Source organism: Haliotis rufescens, unplaced genomic scaffold, assembly GCF_023055435.1.
Source record: "Haliotis rufescens isolate VD_foot unplaced genomic scaffold, xgHalRufe1.0.p SCAF_19, whole genome shotgun sequence".
NCBI classification, from domain to species: domain Eukaryota; kingdom Metazoa; phylum Mollusca; class Gastropoda; order Lepetellida; family Haliotidae; genus Haliotis; species Haliotis rufescens.
Genome location: NW_025963879.1, coordinates 431,101 through 442,297, shown reverse-complemented (window position 1 = coordinate 442,297; position 11,197 = coordinate 431,101). Strand labels below are relative to the sequence as shown.

The 11,197-nt window shown below is 41.5% G+C and overlaps 1 protein-coding gene across 1 annotated transcript in view; it reads left to right on the top strand.

The window, feature by feature from the left end:
• Positions 1 to 1,765: 1,765 nt before the first annotated feature.
• The window catches only part of LOC124142588 (ankyrin and armadillo repeat-containing protein-like), a 29,697-nt gene continuing 20,265 nt past the window's right edge, over positions 1,766 to 11,197 (top strand). The window contains exon 1 of the mRNA XM_046511162.2: positions 1,766 to 1,898. The gene's annotated coding sequence lies outside the window, so the exon portion shown is untranslated. The remainder of the gene's footprint in view (positions 1,899 to 11,197) is intronic.

Genomic DNA, 11,197 nt, shown 5'->3' with positions numbered 1-11,197 from the left:
GTGTGAAGAGTACAGCCATCCAGCTTCAGTGGCAGAGAGATTAGCATCTTCCCGAGACAAGAGCGTTAACTGACTATAAAAGTCCAGTTTCCACCCTTGCCGAACTAGGCTGGCATTATGGAGTTACATTTTGGCTGGACTAACGAGTCTATGCATGGTCTAATCAAAATCGCGCAACGAAATCGAAATCCGGTTCGTAAACTGCCGTGCAGATTTAGGTCGATTGCAGGATTTACAAAGCATGTGCACCGCCAACTCGTTGCTAACAGATATTTTCCAAACCTTTTCATGTTTTTAATCAAGATGCTCACGTGATTTAATACACTTCGCGATGTAAGATCCGTTTTATCACAATATAGATCTTGATTATCGATCAGATCGTCTTGACTGGGCGCCGCCATTTTGTTTGAAACAAATGCAAGTGATGGAATCGGATTGGTCGATAGGAGAGGCTCAGAAGGGACATAACTCATAATAGCCACTGGTGGCGCTACGATCGAGCCCAGGAATTCCAGTCAAGTTCGGCAAGGGTGGAAACTGGACTTTTAAAGTCAGTTAACTCTCTTGCCTCGGGAAGATGAGAGATTAGTGATGTTATTTGATTGTGACGTCATGGTAACCGATGACGTTACAGTGGTCTACTAAGAATTGTGATTCAATTTCATTATAGATGCGGAAACCTGTTTTGGGTGATACAGTCATGTGTATATATTTATTACCAACGAGGGCTATCATTACGGTTCATAAAAATCACATGTGCCCTAGGGTCATACCACGTCACGAGACAACAGTGTATTGTTTCCGTCATCCGGACGGCATTGTTGACGTCATTCCAATGTTATTGTGACGTGAGGTCGGCATGACGTCACACTAGAAACGACGACCAAGCTAAAGATTGTTGACGTCATCGTTCCGCTGCTGTTGCGACGTGCTGACCTTATAGGTCAACACTAAAATTCGTCTCTGTATGTAGACATTTTCTTCAGTAATAAATAGAACATTATATTACAATTATATGTTCATGTCATACTATGTTAACGACTCTCGTATTTCACTCGCTCGGGAAATACCGGAATTTAGACACTCGTGTGGTAAACACAGTATGATATGAACACTTATATAATATCCTCTATATACTATTTATATTTCCTCTATAACATTTCTCACAGTGAACAGTCTAGAAATTAAATTAAATCCCAGAAATGATCTAAAATCGTTTTATATACAACAATAAACACTAGGTTTACTGAATATACTTATAACTGACAGCTAATCTATCCATATGATTGTCTAAGGGTGAATTCAAATCAACTTGACATCAGTTATGAATGTAATATAACCCTTCGGTGGTTTAAATATAAATCTAAATACATATCCAATACAATGATGATAACATTCTATTTGGGTGTGATTCAATATCGATCAATAGTTCAATCACGTAAGTAGAAAATGATTCACACCCAATGATAATCCCAAATATTATATCCCCAGCGATAGGGTTGTCGGGTCGTCGGCTCCACTGTGATCGTTTAATCAATAACTAAAATTGTGACACGCGCTTTTATGAAAGTTTGCAAAAAAAAATCAATAGATTTGTGTATCGCTGGTCCCCTTCCGTCTACCAGCCATAAGCTGTTTATTCACTGAGTCGTCGATGCGTGTAACCCCGCTCGCCGCAAGTCTACCGCTCGCTAGATATAACAGTAGATCTGTCGGTCAACTCGCTTAGCGTTCATAGCAACCAATCACAGCCAAGCTCTAGGTGAGCGCGTTAGTTCCTATGATTGTTCGGCGATATGAGCAACATGGCCGAATAGTGATTTGACACACAAAACGACAGTCGTTGTTAGATGCTGTGGATGGATGCGACGTCGTTGATGTTGTGACAGTCAGATGAGGTAGGTGTCATCACAGTGTAAGCGTTGAGAGGTATTGAAGGTCAAAGTACCACACCAGCCCGGGGCTTTGTTGACATCGGTTGTTTATTACCATCGAACCCCTGAGCAATTAGTAAATTCCCTGAGAAACTCTCTAGACAGTTTGTCTAAGACACTGCTTGTATGGGTTGCAACGGGAGTTCGTTTTGCTCGATTTGTTCACAGAGGACTCGCTGTGATTTAAATACTTGTACATTTTTAAACCATTTGTAAACTTAATTTAATAAAATACCTTTAAATAAGATATGGGATACCAGTCGAGTTGTCATATATTGTGAGAAATTGTTATTGTATATATGATCAGCAATTATCTTAGGAGGGACCGTTTGCGTGGATGAATGAGCTGTTATGATAATTGTTTTAACTTTTGTTTTGTTATATCATGACAGTTCAAATTTAATGCACCATTTGCTATGTGACAGTACAAGTCAATATTTGATTTCTCATAAATGTCTGAGAAGTTATTGATGATAATAGTCTATATATCATACTGATTATATATGTTATGATTATTGAATCAAATGAATCTTTAGGTACGTTTGTTATCAAATACACAAGTGATAAAATTTCAATGAGTATAATTCATTGAAGAGACACAATTATGGCTGGGACGGGTAACTCGGGTACTCAGGTCAGGTGGGTACTGAGTAGGACCCGGGTACCCACAGAACTACCCGGACCCGTGGTTAGTCACATGATATATTGTTTAAAGACAAAAATTATCTTGAACTACAAGTCACTAATGTTCGCAGTTCTTTCTGACTACTACGCCTATTCCTTCTGACTTTTATATGTTTCAATAAAAATAAAACTTCAGTCAACTTCAGTGTATACACCAGATCATTTTATTTGTGTGTCTAAACACATTTTGCCAGGGCTACGGTCAAACTTTTCTCATTTGGACAGTCTGTACCTACCTCTTGAGATCTACAGCGGGTATCCGGGGAGGGTGGGTTAATAGGGGGTGGGTACCCGGGTAGTAAATTTGGACTCGTCCCAGCCCTAACACAAATACTGACATTTTTTAAAACTTTTATGGAATAGTGTAGTGAAAAAAACCAGCATAAATGGATAAACGACAGTATTCACTTGATAAGGGGGAAGAACTAACGTCATAACAAAGCATAAAAGAAGTTGTTATCCATAAAAAGTGTCATGTATTCACGATCTTTCAACTTCTAAATGCCAATCAAAGACTTATGTTTGTAGCATTGAAATAACATGGTAAAGATTTATTTGCTATGATCCATTTTGCACCACTCTGAAATTGATAGCACACAGGCATTTTACTGATGTAACTAAGATTTCATAAAGGAAAATGTTATGTTTGTGTCATTTATATTGAATCATTTCTCAATGGATTGCCTTGTAATCAACAATATTGATGTGAATATGATTATGAATATGGTGCTGATGTAGTACCAACACTCAACACAACAGACCTCACACTAGGGAACTATCACTGTTACAGTGGAAATCAATACAAGTAATCATATTGATCTCCAATAATCAAGATCATAAACTCACACTGATTGAAGAAACCGGGTTGCTATTGGGATTCATTGATTTTATCAAATACAATGTGTACAATGTGGGATTCTGAAAAAAATAGTTATGCTTCAGACTGTTTATAAAAAAAGAAAAATTGTCTGCCATAAAAGACAATTGTTCCAAGATGCTTTTGATAAAGTATTTGGGTTCATTGTTTTAGTTAAAAAAGATATCTGGTTTTGCAGCTATAGCTGAAAAAATATCCAGTCCCGATTAAAAACTCCCTGCGTTTGTCAGGGGTAGAGGGAATCTGGAGTAAGGTATGGGGTGTGAGGGGGTATGTCTTTGAGGGACTCAGGGGGAGGGGGTATTTGGATCTGAGGGAATTGGAGTGGAAGGAATGAGGGATTTTGGGGTGAGGGGGGGTACATTGGCCATGGACAGATGGAATAAAGGAGTGAGGGGGGAGGTAGGGGGTTGGGGGAGGGGAACATGGGCCATGGACAGATGGAATAAAGGAGTGAGGGGGGAGGTAGGGGGTTGGGGGAGGGGAACATGGGCCATGGACAGATTGAATGAAGGGAGTTGGGGGTGAGGTGGTATGAGGGTGGAGGGAATTCGGGGTGGAATGGGGGTATGTAGGCCATTGCCGGTTGGAATCAAGGTATCAACTTCATGCTTTACTGAGAGAATGGATCTTGAAAAAGTGGGCGGTCATCAATTATACTGTAACAAATGTTATATTTGGAATAACACTTTCTGAGTAAAGTACAGATTCTCGTTCGTTTTGGGGGGTTGAGTCCCGTCCAGGATTCGAACCCACACTGCCAGAGTGAGGCACCTAATTGCCAGCACACAAAGTCAGCAATCTAACCCACTCAGCCACCGAGGCTTCCATAAAAATGAAAATCCGACATCTGGTAGTCTAGATCATGTACTTTGTGTACCCCTCTGACAAGTATAAATTGGCACGGCTCCCATGGCCGAAAGCTATGAACATACAATGCAATTTAGAAAGTGGTCAAGTGTAACAAATGTTGGCACTCTGGCAGTGTGGGTTCGAATTCTGGAAAACTGGGAAACAGCCACGTGGTGGATTATAAAACCATTTGGAGAGACAGCCAAGAAATTACAATCGGGTGGTATAAGACACACGTGAATAAATAATTCCTCCCATCTACATGATGGCTGGTCAAATAAGCAACTATGCTAGGTTTTAGCATTATCATCCTAATCCATGAACTGAAATGTCAAATATTTGTGCTTCATGACATCTTGTGACGCCGTGTCAGTGTCAGGAATGTTATAAAGCCATCAAATATTGACTTTATCAAATGTCATACCGACACAACAAATTCTGTTTGTGAAATTGGAAGTAAACAGAGTAGGCACAATGGAAAATAATCAATGAACCATTTTGTAATTTGAATCAGAAAATAGACAGACTTAGTATTGTATTTTGATTAACTTGTATGTTGGATAATATAAAGCCCCTTCAGTCTCAATTAGACAGACAATTAGTTTCTTTTATGTCTTAATTATACAAAATATTGATAATTCACGCATGATGTATTAGAATAATACTTTCTGGTAGATCTGCTATCTGGATTCCAGATAGGAATAGAGGTCCCCAGGAACATACCGGTATGCTTTGTGCAACAGGCAACAAACGGGATCGGTTGGTCAGGCCCGCTGACTTGGTTGATTGCATTTCTTTGTATCCCAATTGTGTGCATCGATGCTCATGATGTCAATCATTGGATGATCCAGATTTGATATTTACAGACCGCCGCCACATTGCTGGTATATAGCTGAGTGCTGCAATCTCATTAAAATCAGATCTCAGTTCTCACTACCGCTAAACAAAGATCTGAGGACATACCATTACAGGTCACGTCAGACCGACCTTGCGTGAACTTTGATCAACCAATGGAATGACCAGTCAGAAGGCAGCTTTCTTTTGCTTTACGGCACTAATTTCAAATTGGCGACTATGCTTTGAAACATATTTTGACAAATTCTCGATTACAAATTTGAAACCTGAACAAAAGAACATTCTGGAATGGCTTATAGGTGGTCTAGATTGTATGGATTCAGTCGTTAAACACGTAACTATTGTTCGGAAAACCCCATGTTAAAATTATCGAGGTTGCATGATTAGAAATCACATTCTGACTGTCACTTTTATAATCTGGTAATTAGTCGGATGAAAGGTCGTTCTTATGTGACCCCTAATGGGATGTCTTCAGATCTTTGTTTAGCGATAGTGAGAACTGATTTTAATGAGACAGCTGAGTGCTGCTTCAAACAACAAACAAACAACAAACAAATGTATCAAAGGCTCAGCAATGGCAAGAAAATGTTAATTTGAATGCACTTTTTTGCATAAGTTGCTGTGGACGTATGTTTTGACCCGAAATCGGCACAGGTTGCATGTAAAGAAAAAAGGGCGACAGATAACACAAAGTGATTTTCTTTGTCAGTAAGTGCTTGGAGACAAAAAAAATGATGTGAGGCAGGATGTTTAGTTGTGATGCAGATAGGGCATCTTCCAGAGAAAGATGATTATCTGATTTTAAAGTCCAGTTTCCACACTTGCCAAACTAGGCTGGAATTACAGAGTTATATTGTGGCTGGCCTAACGAATCTGTGCATTGTCCAATCAAAATTCCATAATGAAATCGACATCCAGTTCTTAAACAACATGGCTGTGCTGTGCCAAATTTGTTCAATTTGTAGGATATGCAAAGCATGTGTATCGTCAACTAGTGGTTGACAGATATTTTCCAAATCTTTTCATGTTTTTAATTAAGGTGCTCAAATGATTTGATGTATTTTGCGAGGTAAAACCCTTTTACAATAAAGATCTTTATTATCAATGAGATCTTCTTAACTGGGCGCGAACCCAGGTCTTCGGCGTGATGAGTGACCATTTTAATCACTTGGCTACCCTGCTGCCTCGTTCGGTCTTAAAGAAAAGTGTCAGTGTTCATTGTAATAACCCCAATGTTAATAATTAAAGATTGGGGGTCCCTCTATAAAATACTCCAGCAGACATCCTCCAGGACACAGGGATTTCCCATAAACTTCAAGCACAGTTGGATCAGGAAAAGCATTCAGTGATGTGGGAGAAGCGATCTCTGCGGTATGGGTATGATGACACACAAAGACAGCCAGATGTGAGCAGAGAGTAGCTATGTTTGAATACTGCAATGTAATGTAGCACTGTGAGCATGCATCAGTGTAATGATTCGGTGCATTACAGCTGTTTATCATCATCATCATCATCATCATCATCATCATCATCATCAACCATCATCATCACTAGCCCAATGTGCAAAGTACTGCCACTATTTATCAACTTGTTGACTATTTTGTTCATCTCAAAATTGAACCAATTTTGTGAAGATAGTTATCAGGTATGTGCATCATCCCTGTTTAATGCACTAGCCTTCTGGTTGATGGGGTACAGCTTTACCAGCATTTATTGGGTGGGCCAGTGTCAAACATCAGGACACATTATTTCATGGGAGTTTGCCCGAAATGACTTACTTGCAATGAAATAATCAAGTCTATAAATCACAGGTGTGTCACTGGGCCCAGTGTTAATTCCACCTGCCCAGTCTCAAGTGCTTCAGAACTTCTGTTTGCTTAAGTGGTTTATATCTAGTATTATCTACTAAACTTTCATGTCTAACCTGAACTTACTCCTCAGAAATTACGCAGCAGTCTTGTGCTGTAATGTACTGCTGTGTAGTGCAGACTCTGAAAGGTGGTGTTTTTTACCCAGGATAAATAGGTTGAGATTATGTTTGTTCTTTAGAGTTTCGGTTGATTGATGAAGTAGTTGAGTCTGTGGAGATTTATTGTGCTTTTAGCAATTTACTTTGGGAGGGGAAAAGAGGAGGGGTCATTAGAAACAATGAATTAAGAGTGGAGACACGGACAAACGGGGAAGGGAGACTAGGATTATGGGGAAGACAAAGACTAAGGAGGGGAGACACAGACAAACGGGGAAGGGAGACTAGGATTATGGGGGAAGACAAAGACTAAGGAGGGGAGACACAGACAAACGGGGAAGGGAGACTAGGATTATGGGGGGGAGACAAAGACTAGTGTGAGTGAGTGAGTATGGTTTTACGCCGCTTTTAGCAATATTCCAGCAATATCACGGCGGGGGACACCACAAATGGGCTTCACACATTGTACCCATGTCGGTAATCGAACCCGGGTCTTCGGCGTGACGAGCTAACGCTTTAACCACTAGGCTACCCGACCGCCCCAGACAAAGACTAAGGAAGGGAGACATGGACAAACGGGGAAGGGAGACTAGGATTATGGGGAAGACAAAGACTAAGGAGGGGAGACAAGGACAAACGGGGAAGGGAGACTAGGATTATGGGGAAGACAAAGACTAAGGAGGGGAGACAAGGACAAACGGGGAAGGGAGACTAGGATTATGGGGAAGACAAAGACTAGGGAAGGGAGACTAGGATTATGGGGAAGACAAAGACTAAGGAGGGGAGACAAGGACAAACGGGGAAGGGAGACTAGGATTATGGGGAAGACAAAGACTAGGGAAGGGAGACTAGGATTATGGGGGGAGACAAAGACTAGGGAAGGGAGACACGGACAAACGGGGAAGGGAGACTAGGATTATGGGGGGAGACAAAGACTAGGGAAGGGAGACACGGGCAAACGGGGAAGGGAGACTAGGATTATGGGGAAGACAAAGACTAAGGAGGGGAGACAAGGACAAACGGGGAAGGGAGACTAGGATTATGGGGAAGACAAAGACTAGGGAAGGGAGACTAGGATTATGGGGGGAGACAAAGACTAGGGAAGGGAGACACGGGCAAACGGGGAAGGGAGACTAGGATTATGGGGAAGACAAAGACTAAGGAGGGGAGACACAGACAAACGGGGAAGGGAGACTAGGATTATGGGGGAAGACAAAGACTAGGGAAGGGAGACACGGGCAAACAGGGAAGGGAGACTAGGATTATGGGGAGACAAAGACTAGGGAAGGGAGACACGGGCAAACGGGGAAGGGAGACTAGGATTATGGGGGGAGACAAGGAGGGGAGACACGGACAAACGGGGAAGGGAGACTAGGATTATGGGGGGAGACAAAGACTAGGGAAGGGAGACACGGGCAAACAGGGAAGGGAGACTAGGATTATTGGGGGAGACAAAGACTAGGGAAGGGAGACACGGGCAAACGGGGAAGGGAGACTAGGATTATGGGGGGAGACAAAGACTAGGGAAGGGAGACAAGAGCAAACGGGGAAGGGAGACTAGGATTATGGGGGGAGACAAAGACTAGGGAAGGGAGACAAGAGCAAACGGGGAAGGGAGACTAGGATTATGGGGGGAGACAAAGACTAGGGAAGGGAGACACGGGCAAACGGGGAAGGGAGATTAGGATTATGGGGGGAGACAAAGACTAGGGAAGGGAGACAAGAGCAAACGGGGAAGGGAGACTAGGATTATGGGGGGAGACAAAGACTAGGGAAGGGAGACAAGAGCAAACGGGGAAGGGAGACTAGGATTATGGGGGAGGCAAAGACTAAGGAGGGGAGACACAGACAAACGGGGAAGGGAGATTAGGATTATGGGGAAGACAAAGACTGAGGAGTGAGAGAACGACTAAGGAAAGGAGACAAAAACTGAGGACGGGGACAAGGAATGTTTGTTTGTTTGTTGTTTAACGCCGCACTCAGCAATATTCCAGCTTTATGACGACGGTCTGTAAATAATCGAGTCTGGGACAGACAATCCAGTGATTGATATCATGAGCATCGATCCACGCAGTTGAGATCGATGACATGCATCAACCAAGTCAGGACAAGGAATGCAGAGGGGAGACAAAGACTAAGGAGAGAGAGAAAGTCTAAGGAAAGGAGACAAGGACTAAGAGGGGGGACACAGACTAAAAGGAGGGAAGACAAACACTAAGGAGGACAGACAAGGATTAAGGGGAGACATATTGGGGAGGGGAGATCTATCCATGATATGTGGATAAGTTAGTGTAGTGTGAAGATCAGTTACAACAGTCTTCATATTATACAACAACGCTGTCAAAAAGCACTTAGTAAACATTATGCAAGAAATATACACACAAATACTATGAATATGTCAAAGATCTGACACCTACTTATGTACCAACAATATCTCACTGCATAAGAACAATCAACAAACTGGACAATATTTCAGACCATGAATGGGTGTTTACATAATGCTTTACTACATGACTGACATTTTACGTTCACACTGGCTCATTAAGCATTGCTTGGAGGGAGGTTCCACTGGTACTTGACAAACAATGCCAGGCTTTAGGGCTTACTCTATTGTCAGGCCAAACTGACTGTGTCTTGGCTCATGCTGGAAGGGATTACTGAAAGCTCCTTCACAATAGAGATATTAACATCATACATGAGAGTGCAGGTGGTCAGGGCTGGTGCACAGGCAGATATAGCTTGCCCTTGTATGTACCCAGGTCCCCGTGGGGACTCGGGATAGAGTGGGTCCCCAGCACCCCACTGACTGTAACTAGAACCTGTAGGGATTCCGGGTTAGAATAGGACCCTGCTGGTCGTAAGAGGTGACTTATTGAATTGGGTGGTCAAGCTCGGTGACTTGGTTTATTGTGTGTCAACTACGACTACATGGGTTGTTTGTTGCTTATAATGTCAATCACAGGTTCATCTGGTCTAGGTTTGATTGTTTACAGGCTGACGTCATATACCTGAAATATTGCCGAAACAGTGGGTATTACGAGTTATGTCCCTTCTTTGTCCCTCCAACTGACCAATCAGATTCCACCTCTCATATCACTTGCATTTGCTTCAAGAAAATGGAGGCGCCCAGTCAAGACAGTCTGATCAATAATGAAGATCTATGTTGTAATAAAACTGCATCAAATAACGTGGGTATCTTGATTTAAAACCTGAAAATTTTCTGAAAATATCTATTGACGACAAATTGATGGAACACATTCTTTGCAAATCCTGCAATCGACACTGCATGGCAGTTGACAATACGGATGTCAATTTCATGATGCAGTTTTGATTGGACTATGCATAGACTTATTAGTCCAGCTAAAAAAGAACTCCATAATGCCAGTCTTGTTCAGCAAGGGTGGAAACTGGACTTTACAGTCAGGTAACTCCCTTGCCTCATGAAGATGTCCTGCTGAATGCTCCACATTTGGTTCCTGTATGCGGCATTATTCAGTGTCAGCACACAAAATCACATACTACACTGGGCAGAACTATCATCATATCCTATACTGCTCAACATTTGACAGGGACATTTCTGTATATCAAGACATAACAGAAATGTCCCTGTCAAATGTTGAGTGGTATATTATCAGCAATAATATTTTTTAAGGCCACTTGCTGAAAGGGAATTTTGATATTGTGCTTCTATTCATTTACTTCAATTGAATTCCCTGGCTTGTATGCATGAATAGATTGTCAGATATCCCTGTAGCAATACAAATAAATGTTGTGTTTTGATTCACAGATAAATCAATAATTATCCATAAGTCAAAACAATGTGGTTTCATTCACCTAACTGACTGTAGGCTGACCCTATTATTTGATAAATATAACTAGTCCTATAAGTTCTTTGTGAGGGTAAAAGATAAGTTGCTTCGACCCCCTCAAAATTTATATTAAAATTTCCAAAATAGAATAAGCCTTTACTGAGAATCCTATTGTTTTCTTCAAAATCATGTAACTTAAAACAAGTACTGGGTAATAAAT